We start from the raw sequence: 18,910 nt of genomic DNA, 5'->3' as shown, positions 1-18,910 counted from the left end.
TGCCGAGGGGTCCGTATGTACCGGGAAAACTCCACCGCTGAAGTCAGAGAATTGGGGCGGGGGCTCGGTGCAGATGGACACAAATAGCGCTGGAAGGCAAGCTTCCATATAGTGCAAACAAACCATGTGGGAAGAAGACTGAGCAATAAGTGAGCAAAGGTTAAAAAAAAAAAAAAAAAAAAAGATGCAATGAAAATGATGGAGAACAAGTTATCGTTTTTCCAGACTTCACCTTCCTCAGGTGCCAATGTTTTCCGCTGCCATACTGGTACACTACATACATTTAACTTTAATGGTCATGCTCTTTAAAATCCTTTAGGTTATTTAGAAATATACCCCCATGGCAAATCCATGCAAGTTCACAGCTTCAAATGAACTTCAAATGGTCATGCAGACCACAATGTGACTCCTGTACATGAAGGAGAAAGAAGCTTCTGTTCCAGTCATGCCACATGGCTGAACAGAGCTGGACATTTTGTGCAGCCTTTTAGCGTTAAACAGGCTTTGGTGAGTGAAGAACTGAGCCATGTTACAGACTGCAGCGGTCAGGGCAGTGAGGCCAATGCTCACAGCTTCTCTAAGTGGAAGTACAACTATTTGCACCTTGAAGGGTTCTGTCTTTTCTCTCCAGCCCATTTGGAGGGCAGCAGTTTTCGATTGTTTGGGAGACTGTCTAAACATACCAAAAACCCTAATGGCTGGAAGCGTGTCATCTGCTCTGCTGAGGGGGGCTGAGTTTCTGAACGTGGCAGAAAAATACACTGCAGAGCCGTGTCTGTGCTTGGACAGAGGAGCACCCTACAGCCTGCACCACACTGACAAGAGGCTGTCGTGCAGTGACTGCCACAGTGCTTGGCCACCAAGTGACAGCCCCAAATAGGCTGCTTTGCACAACAAAGAAAATCCTGCAAAAAAACATGTAGAAGCCTGAAGCAGGTCTGAGACTAGACATATAATAATTCCAGGGTGCACAACAGATGGAGACTTTAGAATACGGAGCCACTAATCTATGGATTACAGAGTCCCTAATTATAGACTGACACTTACCATTTCTGAGTGGAACTACCAGAGCAGGGAGGGATCTTGCAAATCAGCGTTCAGCAACAGAATACACTGTTAGGGGTAACCGGGGAAGGAATCAGATGTTGTCACTGTGCCACCACATCAACCTTCTACACATTTGTGTCTCTGAATGCTGCATGGAGTTCAGTGCCATTGCAGATATTGAAAACAAGGATAGCGGAGCTGGGAAAGGTCCAGAAAGATCTGCATGTGTAATCAAAGGCATGGCCTACAGCTGTACCCAGGCAAGCCCTAAGTGACAGATACCTCCTCGAGCGTGAGACATAAATCATGCACACATTTCTCCATACAAACAGGTCAGCCTGTAAGAACAGATAACCAAGTGAGTTCTTCGTCATCTCCAACCTTGAATTTCTCATTAGTCCTAATACTAATCCCAGTATGGTCCTACCCTACTGACTCCCAGCCTTGGAGCAGGCGAAAGCTCGATATTCCTTTATACCCTGTTCCTAATTCTGACCCAGTCAGTCATAATGGCAAATCATAAAACAAGTTTTACAGATCCCACAAAACTCAAAATATTAACTCTAACACTGCACGTAACTGAAATCGTTACAGCCTGGGACATGAACGAAAGCAATCACCAACCAAGCAGAGACCGCACTGTCAATGGCATGGCCCAAGCAGGAGTACCAATGAACTGTCACCAGCTCTTTTATTCCATATCCCTGATCCTAAGAGTAACCCTAGTCCAATCTGTCAGTGTCCCAGTGACATTTTTTTTCCCGGATTTAACCACTTGATAGTAGCAGGGATAAAAAAAGAACTTTAGCACAGACAACACTGAGCAGTGCTTTAAGTCCAGAAGTCCTAACTGAGATGCAGCCACTCACCCTGCCTCTCACTGTATTCAGGTTAATGAAAACTCATTTGTTTACTTCTGGCCTTATCCTGCAGCAATCTACATAGTAAAATGGAGAAATTATCTGAACTCCGTAGCCATCACTAATCTGAATTGCCCTAGCCTGCACCCTAATGTTATATGTGTCCTGAATTCCTCGACTGCCTCAGACGCAGGAAAAACACTCACCAGTCAAGCATTGGCTCTCATCAGTATTCAAGCCATGAGAGCATATCAGGAGCAGGAAATTCAAGCTGTTCAACTTTATACTCTGGTAGACTGTCTATACTCGTGCCTTAGGGACATCTGCTATCCACAGACATAAAGGCAAGGCAATTGCAGAGATTAATAACGTAAACCTGGGATCTGGAGAGATGCAGTCATCAAATTAGCTCTTCAATGCCTCCAGTCAGAAACGCTGATTTAACAATAAGCCTGACATAATTACCCATACAGTCTCTAGGCTGGTGGGATGGCAGTCACTGCACTCCAGCCACCTGCAGCAAATTCTCTGTTCCTGAGTCCTTGCAAAGCTGAACCCTGCCTGTGATGCATCTCTGAGGCCATTAACTCCCCAGCTCACATGAGCTAAGAGCCAGGCAAGGCCTGCAGCTTCTGGCTGGCCACAGGCACACCTCAAACACCTCTGGGCTTCCTGCTTCTGTCACGGAGGTCCTCCAGCACCGCAGCTCAGCCCCAGCCATGCTGGCAGCACTGTGCCTACAGGCCCAGGCAGGTTGTGCTCTGGTCTGTGTTCTCCATTGCCATTCTGCTTCCCATAGGGTATAGCTGTTTTAGCAGTAGTCTTTCTGGTGTTGGTTCAGCTACATCTGGACTGAAAGGTTTTCATGGAGTCTGGCCCTCAAAATGGAAGTGTTTTTTGGAGTGTGCACTGTCCAGTAAACTTACACTGTGCGGGCAGTGGAACTCCACGGTGGGAAAAAGTATCCATCTGAATGCAATAATGCATTCAACAGCAACAATATTATCATCAGTTGAATAACAGTTATTATTTTGGAGCAAAAATAATTCTGTACTTGAAAGAAAATGAACCATTTTCAAAATGGAAAAGAGGTGATTCCTACACATAGAATTCATTAATGGTTTACTAGGAAGCTCTAAACAGTATATTTGGTTTAGATTTAAGGTTAGGAATAATGAAATTGTAATCTTGCTGCTTACATTAATGCAGATCTCATCCTGACTGATAATACACAGTTACCATCTGGCCATTGTAAGTAGGTGCCATATTCTCCTCTCACTACAGAGAGCTGAATGATTTATAAATATCAGTTCAACTGACAAACACCACTGTGTTTTCTGGGCACACTTCCTACAAGTGGATGTCTGTGTTGTTCAGTACATCTGTGAGCATCTTCATCAAATAATCTCCTGACCTGGAGCTTGCTTATTAAATATCTACAGATAATTGAAATTGGACTTGCATAGCAATTACAAATTCTACTGCATCTATATCTATCTATATGTCTATGTTTTCCTCTAGATGGGAACGTGCATAGCAAGCCAAAAGAAAGTTTGTATTTCAAACTGTGTATGCAACTGTTTTGTTTTACTTTACAGTTCACAGATGACAATTCACATAGATATTGTCTCTAAAATGAAAACTTGTTTTAGGTGAAAGTCTTAGGCAATTCAGGTGTATAATTCTCCGTATTAATAAATATCAATATTAATTAGTTAATATTAATACACATTCTCCTCAATATTTGAGGAGGGCAAACACAAAAGAACACGTATATAAAAAGCAAGACAGCATGAACTAAGATGCATATTTAAATATTAACTTGAATGTATTACAGTAATTTCCTGGCTGTATGAAATGGGCATTTGAGGTCCAGTAACTCATCTGCTGAAGTGAAAGCCAGCAGTCATGAGCTCTCTAAGAGTGCACCTGTAGCAGAAATGCTAAGTCACAGCTTGAAGCAGTGATGGAGCACCTGGTGGGAAGGCAGGGCCAGCCCAGGGGAGCTCAGGTGCATGCAATGAAGCTGAGTGACCATAAGGGCTGGAGCCAGGATCCACCCCTTCCCAGCCCTCATTTCAGGGTTGGTGGTGGAGTTGAGGGGATCTTGTTAGAGATCTCTGCTTACCTGAGGTCTTCTGAAGGTAAGCAAATTTTCTTCCTTTGTTTCTGTATACGTGGCTGCTGCATTTATACTTGTCCTCATTTGCTGCAGCCTAGGACTTTGTTGCCCTCCTATTATTGCTGTACTTTCCATTGCATTATAGCATTACAGCAGTATTTGTGGTGACTGTGGCCCTCTGCCACTGAATAACTGACTGAGGGTTATCGCATGCTGTAGCTACTGAGGACATATCTTGGCAAGCTGGGTTAAAGCTGGGGCTTTGTAAGTGAATCGTTCTCTGCTCCTATGATGGTGTTTCCTCTGTGCGTAAGAGATACCTAGAGCTCTTGAGAAGTCTAAACCAAAAAATCAAGCAAGTATGCACACTTACTAAACTGTGATCTGCAGAGGACTTCAGGAGAATGAATAGTTACAAAATGAGGTGACTTGCAGAAGGAAATCTGGAGATTCAAAAAAGTTGCATAGCTTCATCTGGTTTCCTTTAGATGCATAAAGCAGAGTTGCTGAATTGTTGCATTCTTGTTTGATGTGTAACATGAAATCATCTTATTAAGCCCCCAGACACAGCTGTCTGTTCACCGCACCCTGAGTAGCACTTCACCATTGCCACAAGCCTCGGCAGGAGAGGAGAGCCCACAGCACACCCAGGGCACTGAACCCAGCAGCCATCTGCTCAAAGGGAGGAGAAGAGAGGGTAGAATGTGGCAGAGAGTGCCAGGCAGTGCAGACAGAGTGAGGAGAGCTTTCAGCATGAGCTCAAGCAGGATGTAACTGCACCAGCACTTACCAACAGGCATATGCTGGAATATTTCCCAGGACAAGCATGTTATCCGGTGATTAACCTCCCCTTAGGCCCATCTGAAGCCGAACATATAATGCCAGCTGAGTGCTTTGTTGCTGGATTTCAGGAAGTGTGCAGAACAAGTTGTCACCAAGATGGCATTTTGATCTTCTCTCGGAACTGGTTTCCTGACAATTCTCTAAGCACAGACCTCACCTCGTTGCATAAAGAAATGCAACATAGTGAATACTAAAAGTAGCTAAATAGAAGCCTTTTCTGTTCAGATGAAACAAAGACCAGTTAAAGGGAGCAGTCTCACCATCGAATGGGATGGGCCATGCCTCGTGTTAGGGACACTGGGAGCTCTCCTTGTTCTCATGGTTCTCCCACTCCACGTGCATTAGCTTTGGTCTGCTGTACGGCTGAGGCTTGGGTCAGACAGCAATCAAGAGTGAGTTAATGAACATGCAGGGCACAACTCTCCTTCCTGCAGTCAGCCATACAGAGATGATCTAACTGCTCCAGAACGCCTTCAAACTGCAAATGTGCAGCCTGGTGTGCACCCACAAAGGACATCTGTTCCAAAGAAAGTTGCCTTGTTTGGAGGACTTGCAGAGCTTTGCATGAGCCAGTGTAGTTCTGAAATGATTCAGTTCTGTATCTAGTCCCAGAGGAGTGGCTGAGGCCACCCACTGTCCCTCCTTGGAGGGGAGGATGCTTCTCTCCACTGTTAAAAGCACAGCAGAATCCCTTTGTGTGTTTTGTTGTTGAGATCTTGATTCAGGCACAACAGAAACTGTGCTTACATGTCAGTGTCTCTTCAGCTGAGCTACATCTGCTCCTTAGTGGCTCCAGTCTGGAGCAGACTATTTTCTCTATGAACAAAGTGCAGTATACTTTCAGTACTGACATTAAAGAAGTGACTCATTAGTTTTTAGTTTCCTATAATAACCCTGATTATGTTCTGTGCATTCAGAGATTAGAAAGGAGAAGCTTCTGGAACGTGAAGTCTTTTGTACATTCTCCGTGTGTTTTCAACCATCCCAGAAGTTGAGTAATGTTAACCTGACACAAAACATGCTTTACAAAACAAGATGATTGTTCTGCTTTGTGAAGTCCAAGGGAAACATAATGAGCTTCGCTTCCTGGAGGCAGATAGGGGAGGTCTGAAAGGAGCGCATTTCCCTTTCAGTGGGGAATTCCCTGCCCTTCCAGAAGCTCAGCTGGCAGTAGACAACATTTTTCAACAACAGTTTCCAAGTTAAGGATCTGAACTTCTGTCCAGGCATGAGTAAAATACAACTGGATGGGTTTTTTGGATTAATGGAGATCATGCACTCAAAAAGGAAAAGGGAAATTGGCAGACTTGGAAATACTCCCCGCACAGGAGAATGATTCTGTTTTCACTAGGTATCTAAAAATATTCTTATGAATGAAACCTGAGGAAATCCTCCATGAGCGTTCAGACAGGTAGCAGAGGCTACACCCATCTCTGAGGTCCTCAATTTTCAAACTGTGAAACTATCTTTAAGTTAAAATCATGGAAACATTCTTAACTATATAAATAGGACTAATCCTCAGTGCAAAATTCATGCAGCGTGTTTTCAGGATGAGAACTCTAGTATTGTAGTCAGCATGTTTCATTGTGTTCCCAGCAACTTTTCTCAGCTGTAGCACACCTTGCTGGCTCCTGCACTGTCCCTGACAATCATGTCTCCTAGTTCTGCTATAGCTGTCCTCTTGCTAGAACAGGAAACCTGGTCCTTTCCTCATCATCATGCACAGTGCTTTGCAAGCCTCAAAGGAAAATGCTGCTGAGTTAGAAGTAATTACTGTGTGAGTATAAAATAAACAAACTAGTTTCAAAGGAAAGTACAGAAAAAGCATATGCTCCTCAACAGGGCTGAGGCACAGGTTACGTGCTGCTGGGGCAAGCTGGAGAAAAGAAGGGAGTGACTGTGGGAGGTGGAGTTCATGTACCCTGAGCTTATGTGAGTTCCAGAATGATGTTCAGAAAGCACCCTCCATGAATCTCTTCATCCAGAACCAACACACGCTCTCAACACTGTTGGTTTAAGATACACAGGAAGTATTTATATTATGCTTTCCCTGTAACTTCAGAAAAATGCAGGTTTAATGGAGGTGATGAGAAGCCTCTGGGACATTTTGATCAAGCTCCTAGGAACAACAATATCTACCAGACATAATGAAAAGACAGCAAGCTACAATAATTTGGATTATTTTGTGTATGAAACAGTGACCAGTTTGCCAAGCTTTATTCTTTACATCCTGGGTAAACCAGCCAGTACAGTTGTATTAGCTTAACTGATATGGGCTGTAAAAAGAATTTGAATGTTCCAGCTTAGCAAGAAACACAAGTCTCTATTTTTACATTCTCAGTGAAGCATGTGGAAACTTTCAGAGTTCACTGTGGTACGTGTTGTTTGGGTTTTTATCAATTAGCTTAGGCATTGAATGAAGGATTTGAATATTCTGATGTTGACAGCCACTTTGTAAGAACACATCAGACATAAGCTGCTTGAGCATCTTGCACACACTTGTTTGACACACTCAAATCCTCACGTCCATGTCTGAACATCAGAAATAGTTGAAAGGTAGAAGGAGAAAACAGTGAAGCAGACCACATAGCAAAGGTATCCTGTCATGTTCTTATCCACACTTTCCGCCCAGAAATTTGTATTACGGGGGAAAATATGGGGAAAAGGAAAAGACTTTTAACTTCCTGGTTTGCATGCTCAGAAGAATGGTATGTTTGGCAGCAATAGATCTGAAATCCCTAAAATATTTTGTTTTGTGGGATGTAAGAAAGCAGTATTGCAATCAAGGCATAGCACACCTGGAGTGCAGATTGATTTCAAACTCAGACATTCAAAGTTTATCATAGAATCATAGAATGGCCTGGGTTGAAAAGGACCTCAAAGATCATCGAGTCTCAACCCCCCTGCTGAGTGCAGGGTCGCCAACCACTAGACCAGGCTGCCCAGAGCCACGTCCAGTCTGGCCTTGAATGCCTCCAGGGACGGGGCATCCACAACCTCCCTGGGCAACCTGTTCCAGTGCGTCACCACCCTCTCTGTGAAAAGAGGTATCCATCATGAATGGATACCATGCTCATATGCTTTTCCAGGGGGATGACCAAAATGCTGCTTTCGGCAGTTTTGTAGATCAAAGCACCTCACTTTGTTCAGAAAGCCCACAACCATTTGACATTCACAACTTGTCCATGCTTGTAAAGTGCCCACATCAAAATGCTGCCATTTGGACCCTGGGCTTCAGCCTCTCAGGCAAGAAAGCATGGGTCTTATCTGTTCATTTCCCTCTCTGCTCTTTATTTTTCCTACTTACTAAAATTCAGAGTGGTGATGCTCAGCAAAGTGGGATGCCATGATGCGCAACTCACTATTAGACAGGAAGGAGCCTGTGGTGTGATGAGTCTGATTCTTTTCACTGCTGTCTGCCTTTGGTATGGTAACACAAGACATTGGCTTAGAAGTCAAGGCAGCTAGGATGAATGAACCAAGCAGGAAATGAGGAAAAGCCCCCACAGACCAAACAAAAGAGAAGGTAAACACATAAGGACAAAACAGTGATGTGTATATATATTGTCTGTGCAACATGGTAATCCTGTAAGGGCATGTAATAACCCACCCCATCTAAACTCTTCCTCCAAAACTGTTAGAGGTTTAGTAGCATGGTTTTTATTGCCTCACCCTTTCAGAGAGCAGTTATACACGGCAGAGAGTGGAATGGAGCACAGTCCTCTGCTGCCTACTTTGCACATCTTTCTGCAGAGGAAAGCAGTGCAGAACCAGGCACAGAGACATTACAGTATCCTGAAATACCTGCGGCTTCCTCTTTCAGCTTCTGACACAGGGTCTCGAATTTAATTGTGGATGACGTTCAGGGACAATTCGGTACTGTAAGTCTTTGTTGCCATCACAGAGAAAGAAAGGAACAATACAACAAAAGTTATATCACTTTGGGAAATGCTGTAACTTTTTGGCCCTGAGAGCAAACATTGCTAAAACCCTTCGTGTTTGATGCTGGGAGCAAAACCCTGCAAGCACAGGGCCTTGTGTGTTTGGAAGTTCACTGCAGAGACCTTTTGCAGCCCAGCGGAGCAGACCCTTAGCAGCTATATGCATCGCGTTTCAGCCAGAAAGAAAATCTATTTGGATACAATGAGAATTTCCCTGGGATACAGGAATCCACCACGTGGTCTGGAATTGGTATAACTTGTTCTTCTGTCTCTCTGGGAGCACCATAGGCCTAACACTGCGTGAATGTGGTGGGATTTACTCTGGCTAGGTCTGCCTTTTTCAAATGACTTCTTCCAGGTGTATCCAGTGCAGCGAGTTTGGGTTCTGTCCTTCTTAAAGAGATGCGGGCTTTAAGTGAGTAACTGAAAGTGAGTTCAGGGAACAGCTCATTCCAGCACCATCTGCAGAGAACTGAAGGTCAGGATGTGTTCTGGTGATAGATTTTGGTAATACAGATAAGTTGTTTCTTTCATCATAAGCTGTGCTTACTTTTGTCTTGGGTATAATTAGCAAGCAACATAAATGGACATTATCTGTTTTAATCTATTTTAACATTCCTCTTGAAGGGATAGCCTGCTAGCCCTTAGCAGCTGAAGAATAATTTGGCAATACTTTCAAAAGGAATTTGTGAGACAGTGAAAACAGACTGAGCAAACCTACTCATAAAATGGGGGGAGTGACTTGCTGGTCCCGGATCTGCTGAAAGATTCCTCTTTTTACTGTCTTGCTTTCTTTGTTCTTTATCCACAGGAAAATGTACCCATTTTTCTGCCCAGCAATGCATAGTATCAGCATCAAGGAGTTTGCTGAACTGCCTTGAGCATATTCATTTCTTGCCTGCCTCTTCTCTGTGCATCTCAGAGACGTAGTTGCTTTGCCTGACCGATGGAGTCAGGCATCTTTTGTTTGCCAGCACCATGGAAAAAGAGGAAATGTTTATCTTTGTTATAAGACGTAGCAAGCCTGATTCTGATTTCAGCTGCACTGGTATTGCACAATCTATCTCCACTGAGCTATGTTCCTGTTAATCCAGCTTTACTTTTACTTTACTTTTCATATATCTTAATTTCACCTGGGACAGTGTGTTAAAATAAGGATGTGATAAAACCAACTCTCCTTGCCAAGACGAACACAGCAAGATGAAACCATCCATATTTTGGATACATTTGACAGGAAGCAGTACTAATTAGAAATGGAAGTAAAGTTTGGATGGGTAAATTTTCATGCAAATGACATTTGCAACTCAGTCCCTAACAGAAATGTCAGTATCCCCTTCCATCTTGGCTCCACCACAAGAAAAACAGACAACTGCCTGATGTGGGTCCAGTCAGCAACTCATTTTGTAATGGCGGTGGGAGAAGAATGCTGCAGCTATTGGGCTAGATCAGACCTGGTGCTTCTCTGCTGCGTATGTCAGGCTGCCAGAACAGCTGAGCTTGGATGGCTGCATTGTCCCCATGTGTTGGGGTGATCTTGGTGTTCAGGCTCTTTTTCTCTATTCTTCGACGCATAAAACTTTCAAGGAGACTGTTTTAGCTTAAATAAAATCTCTAAAACTTATCTTTTCATCTGAATGCTTCTCTCCTCCAGTGACTTCCTTCAACAAAGAGAGATTTCAGCCAGAACTTTGTTTCATTCTCAGGCCAACAGGGATAAATCTCTTTCTCATGATTTCTCTCCCCGCCTTTGCCTGCAAACAGATGGAAGACAGTGGTTAGTACATGGCTCCCTAGTATGGTTTGGAAAGCAGAAACACTTCCAGACTTCCTCTGGACTTGTGGTATTCTGACCTCTGAGGCTCTGTCCTTGCTCAGCAACTGTCACCTTGGTACAAATCTCTGTAGCTAATCTGTGATGACAGGACCTGGATCTCTTGCTTTTCATTTACCATGCATTTTGCACTGCTGAGAGGAAAAAAAAAAAAGGTTATAACCCAAGCTGTGGTGAGCAGAGACCATGACGAAGATATAGAAAGATGTAAAAGCAGCTGCTATGCATCCTCCTGAGCAGGCCAGAGCTCTGGTGGGAGCCAAGCATCTGCACAGGAGAGCTGGAGGCAGAGTGGAATTTCCTGCCTCCTGGAAGGCAACAGTGGTGATCTGTCCATAGGAACAATCGTCCATATGTTGCATTGCAGGCAGTTTCAGTGTCTTCCCCAGCCTCTCCCGTTAGGCTGCTGGGTTTATGAGCCCACTGTGCTGTCTGAGGTGATACACCAAGCAATGTAATACGTTTGCTCTGTGAGGAAACAGCAGTGCTGACAATCCCAGAAACAGAATGCATCGCAAGATGAGTACGCAACAGTTTTGCTTCTGACTTCAAATGAACCTGAATTTAGCAACTGGGAGCCTGATACCCCACTCTGAGCATCTGGGACCCTGTCTGTCCTACCACTGCCCACAAAGACTACTGACATTGCCACTGCCGAGTCCTCCTGGCCCAGGGCCTCTTTCTGCTCCTTGCAGGCTGGTTCCTGTCACACTGACATGAGCACTCATGCCTGCCTGCTGCACGTGCTCTGTGTCACTGGCCTGCCATTTCTGTTTTCAGTTACAGTTTATCCCAATAAAGTCATGACTCACTGGGGGAAAAGCAGTGTCTGCAAGCAGTGCTGGAGCCAAGGCTTTGCTCAGCTGTTGCTAATGCCTCACTGGTGGCTATCGCTGAGCCAAGACTGATGCAGGACAGCTAGCAGTGGAATCATCTCTCTTGCCACAATAAGCATAATAAAAGGAGGTCAGCACAATTTATACGTTGTGAGATAACAACCTTTTCCCAGCCCATTTAGTTTCATCTGAATTTGTGAAAATCAACAAGTAGTCAGGCCCACAGCAAGCACAGGTTCCAGATCCTGTGAGGCACTACTCGTTTAGAGAAGAGGTTTTTCCTCCTGTGTGATGGTAAATGCTCTTCACGGCTGGATGGACAGCCAAGCAGTGTGTGATCTCTCAGTTACAGCCTGGTTCCTGCAGTATTTACACAGTTAAGGTGCTTAAGTCCTAGGCTGCACAAGAAGGCGTAGGGCCATGACAGAAAATGTGCACAAGGGCAATCCTGCCTACTTCTCTAGCCTGGCTAAAATATAGTTCACTGCTTGCTTTCTTGCAATCACAAGAAACCATATATAAAAACAAACAAACATACACAGTACCTTTAAATCTACTATAATTCTACTCTGTCAACATCTAATTACTGATTATATGTGTGTAATCACTGGCATATAATCTCTAATTATCTCTAGATATACCACCTGTTTTTGCAACAGAGCATCGGTATGCTTTCCTGAAGCCAGGAGCAAGGCTGTGCACAGAGTTTGAAGGGGAGACCACTTCAGATCTGGAAAGAATTATTAGGTCAAGTGCAAGACCATGGAAATGAGGAAATCTCAGCCTCATCTTAAACTCCTTTCCAGTGACACAAGCAGGTGGAGAGGTGCAGCTGGTGATCCCTGAGGGAGACTGGAAAGAAGGAGGCACAAGAGGCAAAGTGAAGTTTGAAAGTGAGTCAATATACTCATTGGAAGAAGAACCGACGGTAGAGCTCTTAAGTGAGAACAGCCAATCCAGTCTGCACAGTGTGAGAGGAGATCCTAGACAGTGTCATCCAGTAAGCAGGGAACAAACAGAACTGATGAGAGGTTGAGAGGGAGACAGAACATGAACTCAGGGGAACCAGGCTGACTCCTCCTAAGTTGAATTCTGTACAAGTCTGGCAGAATATTTTGGGCCTCAGGCTGTTACAAAATAGGTGTTTTCTTATTCAGACCCTCCGCACCAAGCCAGATGGCTGTTCAAGTGGCTAAAATCTCACCATTCCCCAAACTGGGATCCTAAGAATGCCCATTGATTTGTGGCCTATAGAAGATATCTGCAGTTTTACTTGGTAGTTCTTTGAGGTCTGCAGCTGCTTCTCAGCACTGGTTTTGAACCATCTTGAGGCAAGCTGACTGGCTGGAGCTTAGCTGATGCACAGAACCTCCTGGATCTCCAGTTGTTCCTCCTCATTTGTTCTGGTGGCTCCACCTAGCTACACAGACACTACCCAGGGCTTGGTATCGATAGCAATTCCGTACTTCTGAATCTCTTAAAAATCACTGTATCTCTGGCACTTGGGCTCTAACAACTCCACAACTGAATGACTCGATTTGCACCTGATTGTGATGCCTGCGGTACCATGAGACTCCTTGGGCATTAAGGAAGAGGTAGTAGTCTTTCTTCAGAGAAAGGAGCAGAGGCCAGATTTCCCAAAGGAGAATTTTCAGAACTCCTGTTTCACGATTGTTATTTGCTAACATTTTGACTATCAGCTCATTTCAGGACAAAAATCTGACGTGTTGAAATTTTGGAATTTCCTATAGATTTTGTTCAGCACTAAACAAATCTGGAAAGGAAAAGCATTACTCCATTTCAGAAGAATTCTTGGAATAACCCAGCACAGAAGATTATAGATCTGTTCTAACATTAGATAAGTGTTCTCAGTTATCACAGAGACTCTGAGAGCACACTGAAGTCAATCTGTGTGTGTTGTTAGAAAGAATACACTCTAAGAGTAGAAAAGAATTTTGCAATAGAAATAAACATCCTATGAACCCACTTTCCCTTGTGGCTTTGACACGAAATGCTGAATAGGCTTTTGACAGTCAAATGCTTTTTCTTTGGAACTCTTCAGCGGTTTGACTTTGGTAAAGTATTTCATTAAAGTTGCCACCCTACTGAATAGCAGCTTGTCAGATGACATCTGTGCCTGTGATGAAATCTTTCCCCAGTACCTGATATAAAGGCTTATTTCCCACCTCATATCTCTTCCATGTTAGACAACCATCCTGCCATCTTTGCCATATTCTGACAACACGAAGTATTCTCTTCCAGTCTCGTCCATTTACTTATCTCATCCAGTATAGCATATCCAACACAAGATAGAGCTGACAGGGTCCGTATTGCTTTGTTTAACTACAGGTGGGTAGGGCAGCGCAACTGCCAAACCAGATGTGCCCCAGATTGGGCCCAGTCAAACAAAATGGCATGTTCATTGGCTCCCACAGAAACTCATATGTCTGGGAACAAAGACATTCCTATGAGTACTGTAAACTCTGTTCTGGAAAACTGATTTTAAATCATCTAAACATCAGCTCCCAGCATGACTCTGTGGCAAAGACAATTATCACTAGTTCTTTGATGTCTAAGCAGGCATATCAAATGTGAGTACATATGGATGTATTTAACATTGCTATACTATTGCCATGCTGTCATCAATTCTAGCTGTCTGCATTTCCAGTGGATGCCAAAAAGTGCCATCCCTCCAAACGGTCATAGCTGAAGGACTGGAAAACATTTCTGTAGCTTCTTCTCAAGGACAGCAGCACAAACTTGGTCATGTCAAAGAGAAGGTTAAATGCAACTTGATCACAATCTGTAAATGTCAATATAAAGTTGCAGATACTTGATACAGAAGGCTTCAGAAGCTCAAAGATGGATGTGTGTAAGAGGTCTCTTGCTGGAACTTGAAGTTGAGTACATTTAGAGGAGATAGGGTTCCCCATTTTTAACAGCAGGGGTAGGATTCTGTTTTAGGAACTTATGTGCTCCATCACATGCCCCCCGGCACTACAAACAAGTCAAGAACAGATGTTTTCCTGAAAGATACGGTCACAAAGACTCAGGATGGAGAGACCCCTGATAAGCAAGGATGCCTGAAGGATCACAAAGGACTAGTTGGACCTTCTAATCTACTACGTCTGTAAGTTTAGAAACTGGAACTTGAAGATAGAAGCATCACCCACTTGCCTTCCCTGACTGACGATGGTAACAGGCTCACCAGCAGCCTGCTCTCAACCAGCGTGCCATTTCTTGGGGAATGAGAGAACCCACTCATCTCTGACCTCTGCCTCTAAATCTAAGTAGGACAAGCAGACTTTTCTTGTCAAGTTTGGCTCCTTCACTAATCCTTCTGTGTTCATCCTTAGCCTCACTTCTCCTGAGGTACATGAAATGCAGTGCTCGAGGCTGCCCTGACATTGCTGCAAGAATGAATTAGCAAAGAAATCCTGTTTATCTGGCAGTCTTCTGAAACAGGACACTTGAATAAATAAGGACTGCAGAGTAGCATGAAACAAGATAACTCAATTAATTCAGCTAATTTCATCATTGTTACTTGTCATGCATGTAGTAAAGGAATGCAATTTTATTGAAACATTATTCTCTTATTATTCTATTTTATCAAATTATTATTCTCACGTAGGAAGCACATGAGATGGAGAGATCAGTGTTATCTTGGTCAAGGAAGGAAATATCTTCACTGAGGACATTGCCCTCCTTTGCTTGAGCTTGTGAGCATTGGCAACAGCGGGGGCAAGTTGCCAGCTAAAGTCAGCAGCCTATTTCCTTCAGGTAACACAACATTCCCTGAATCAAATGAGCATTGTGCTCATATCTATGGAGCCTGAGATACTTCCCCACCACCACTGGTTCTTTCTTTAAACAGGCTGAGTAACTCCAGAAAAAGAAACAAGAATGAAAAGTAAAGCACTAAATATTGTGAAATTCTGCTATTTAGCTCTGTGATTCCGTTTCATTAGCAGTCTAAAACAAAAGTGAGGGCCAATGACCTCCATCAGTGTTAGTGAGATGAGGGAGATAAAGCACCATCTTAACCTCCTGGTGCAGCAAGCAACTCCCAGTGCCACAGGAATCATTATGTGAGCAAGAAACCACTATATGGGACATTCTTCACTTCTTTTTAATTCCTTTCTGGCTTTACTACAGAGTCACACTGTATAGTGCATCTGGGAACTGGGAACCAGGAACCAGGTGTTCGAACGATTCCCTTTCAAACACTTAGAAGACAACTCTCGCTATGTGGGCAGCCTCATTGAGAAGATGCTGGTGAAAGCTGCATGACACATTGTGCCTCTCCCTGGCTGCTCAGCAACTGGGCAGTTGTCACTGGAGCCTGCGATTCCCCTGCCCAGGTGCTAGCAGGAAACCCAGCTGGTGCTCTTGCAGCAGATGAGTAACAACAAAGGAAATCAATAAAGAGGCTGGGTGTACAACGCACACCCCAGACAGGGCGATTATGTCCCATCGCATTAACTAATCCTTTTGCAGAAAGGGATTTGTCTAAAGGACATTTCCAAGAAGGCTGCACCACTCCCCCATTCATAACTAGTATGGTTCACCCTGTGACGTGACTCATTTCCATTCCTGAGTGCTGCTTAATAGAAACAGTTCTTATTCAGCAAGAAAGACACAGTCTCATTGGACATAAATTAGAAGTTTGACCACAAAACGTAATTCCCCATAAAATACATGCTGTTCTCTAAATCATATTATCCTATTTCTTTTATTTCAAGATATGACCATCAACAACCATTGGGAAGGCTCAGTCGGACTCCTGGAATCTTGTTCTACGTCAAGAAATGAATGCAGTCATTAAGGCAGAGAAATGCTCTGTGGGGCTGATGTCTTGGTTCTAGCAGGTCCTGTGGCAGCACCCAAGGACATGCGTTCAAATGCCAGCCATCTGCATCCTGCTGGGCCCGGGCTGGGAAAGCAGCCCCGTTGTGGAATCCCCTCCTCGATCTGTATCTCTTGTCCACTTTGAACAGACAAGCAAGGGGAGATGAGGTTTGCCAGCAGGATTTGAAGACATCACTCATGACTGCTTGCGTGAAAAGCACTTTGCCAGCTGGCATATAAATATATGATTTAAAGAAACCACGCTTAATTACAGAGGACAGACATTTTGTCATTGTGTAATTAAGCTTCAAATCTGATCTGTAGACATACAAATAAAGAGATATGCATTCTGCTGGGCTCAAAAGCAAGGCCACTGCATCGACTCTGAACCCAAGCCTCAGTTTCCATAGTAGTCTTGTAAAAATGGTCTTATAACATCTAACAAAAAGATCCTTAAAAGTGAATGGCAATTTGATCTAAAAAATACTGCTGTAGAAGGCAGAGAAATAAAACTAATACTCAGCTTTTATGCAGTGAATAATTTCCATTAATGGTTGGATTTTAAGGCCTCCTCTTTTTTAGCAGCCTCCATACTTTATCAGCGCAAATAACTTCAGTGCAATCATTTATGCTGCAAAGTACTAGGAAGAATAAACATAAGAACCAAGATTTAAATAAATATTTCTGTTAAAGTACAATGCTGAAACTTCTGCACATTTGCAGAATCAGACAAAGGCCAGGCCCTGCTCCAAGGAATTTTAATTCTCCATACAGCTCCACAGCCGCAAGGAGAGGTCCCCAAACGAGGGCTTCACACTCCTATCCCTGAGCACAGTGCACAGAGCCATTGGGCAGCTGGTGGCTGAGGAACACACATTTTGCCCCAGGAAAGAGTGACTCCCCCAACAGCTCTGACTTGGCAGGGGTCTGCCTGCTGCTTGGAGCTGCTCTGCGCCTGCTCTGAAAGGAGATAGCAGCAGTTGTGTCACATTCCCCGCTGCTGGGGCAGAAGCTGGCCCAGTTTGCAGCTTGTGCTCAGCAGACCTTACTTGCAGCACGAAGAGGATAATTCATGCATGTCCTCGGAAGCAGAAACCGCTGGAGCAGTCGCTTCCCGTGCAGCTGTTTGGTCCCAGCCGGCTATCTCCCCAATGAGCAACTGGTTACAAATGGAGAGCCTACTCTGTAGTTGAGGAAACTCCGTAGCAAACTCATTCAGACATCTGACAGGGAGCTTCCTTCCTCTGCTGCAGGCACCTGTGTGTTAAAGTAACTCATGCAAGTTTACTGACATGCAATGTTTATAAATATTTATATTTAGTGAACCCTTTGTTCTCCTATCCCTTTGGACCTGAATAATTAGTCAAAAATTCAAAGTCCTGAAAATTGTTCTGCTTAGGTGGAAAAAAGGGACAGAGTCAGTCACATTGGTACATACTCAGAAACAAATGCAGGCTGCTTCCCAGAGCGCAAAAGGAAGGAAACGATTCCAAATCATTTCCCTTCCACTTGGCTTCAAGCCTGTTAGCCAGCATCCACAAACTGCCTCTCTTACCATTACCACGTGGTCATTGTTCTCCATGATGGGGTCAGGCTCCCTGGACATTTTTCCCTATGTGAGAACCAGCAATCCTTGGAGGACTGGCAGACAATGGTACTGCTTTCTTTCATGAAAATGTTGGAAAACTCAAAATCAACAACATCTCATAACACAAACAGAGGATGCGAGCAATTACTTTGAAGGATGCTAAGCCCAGCTATGATGTACAAATGTTCTGTGTAGCAAAAAATAAGTACTTGGAAAAATAATTTTAAGTCAAGACTCCAGTTTTGCTGCTACGTGATAAATTTGACAGGCTCAGTTAAACACCAATTTGCATTTTTAAAACTCAGCCCTGCCTCTCTCTGTCTTTCAGGTCTCCCATGCTCTTGAAATGAAGTTGCAATGGAAATCTCAAAGCTTAAACTAGCCAAAACATGCAGCTTGTACGCTGGCTGTGTTTGCATGAAAGTTTTTGCAGCAGATATTGCTTGTATGTATCAGTAAGGTATGACTGATTATGTGCTCACGCAGTGACTGCAGACACGAGTGCAATGCCATACTGCCCTGTGCCTGTGAGAGCCAGCCTGCAGGCAGCACCCACTTATCCGTAAAGTCAGAAGCTCACAAGCATGCCGCCTCTGTTAGTCGCGCACTCATGCCCAAGCCTATTTGTTGAGAGCGAGCCCTAGTGAACGCTGCCAGCAAAACCAGCAGCGGGATGGTCTCTGAGTTTCCACACTGGAGCCCCTGTTGATGCGCCCGCGGCCGGGCACATCGCAGCGCTGCGCTTCGGCGCCCTGACTCGACCCGGGGACGCGGCAGCGGTGGGACCCGAGGGTCGGGATGAGTCGCTGGGCAGCGCGGCAGCACGTGCCCCATCAGCCACCCGCCGCTCCTCAGCTTCAGTTTAGCGCCCACCATCCGGCAAACGCTCTCCAGGGAAGCAGCACCGGGGCCGCCTGCACCCTCCAGAGCCCCGCGGTCCCCGCAGCCCCGCTCTCCGCGCCCGTCCCCGCGGCCCCCGAGCCGCCGGCCCCCG

General features: G+C 44.5%; 1 long non-coding RNA gene across 1 annotated transcript; it reads left to right on the top strand.

The window, feature by feature from the left end:
• LOC110405306 lies at window positions 206-18,854 on the top strand. Its single transcript, XR_002442800.1, has 3 exons — window positions 206-4,051; window positions 9,625-15,260; window positions 16,223-18,854. It is a non-coding gene; the product is annotated as an uncharacterized LOC110405306 (long non-coding RNA).

This window comes from Numida meleagris, chromosome 12, assembly GCF_002078875.1.
Source record: "Numida meleagris isolate 19003 breed g44 Domestic line chromosome 12, NumMel1.0, whole genome shotgun sequence".
Lineage (NCBI taxonomy): Eukaryota > Metazoa > Chordata > Aves > Galliformes > Numididae > Numida > Numida meleagris.
Note: the sequence above shows the minus strand (reverse complement) of the source record. Positions and strands in the feature narration are given on the sequence as shown.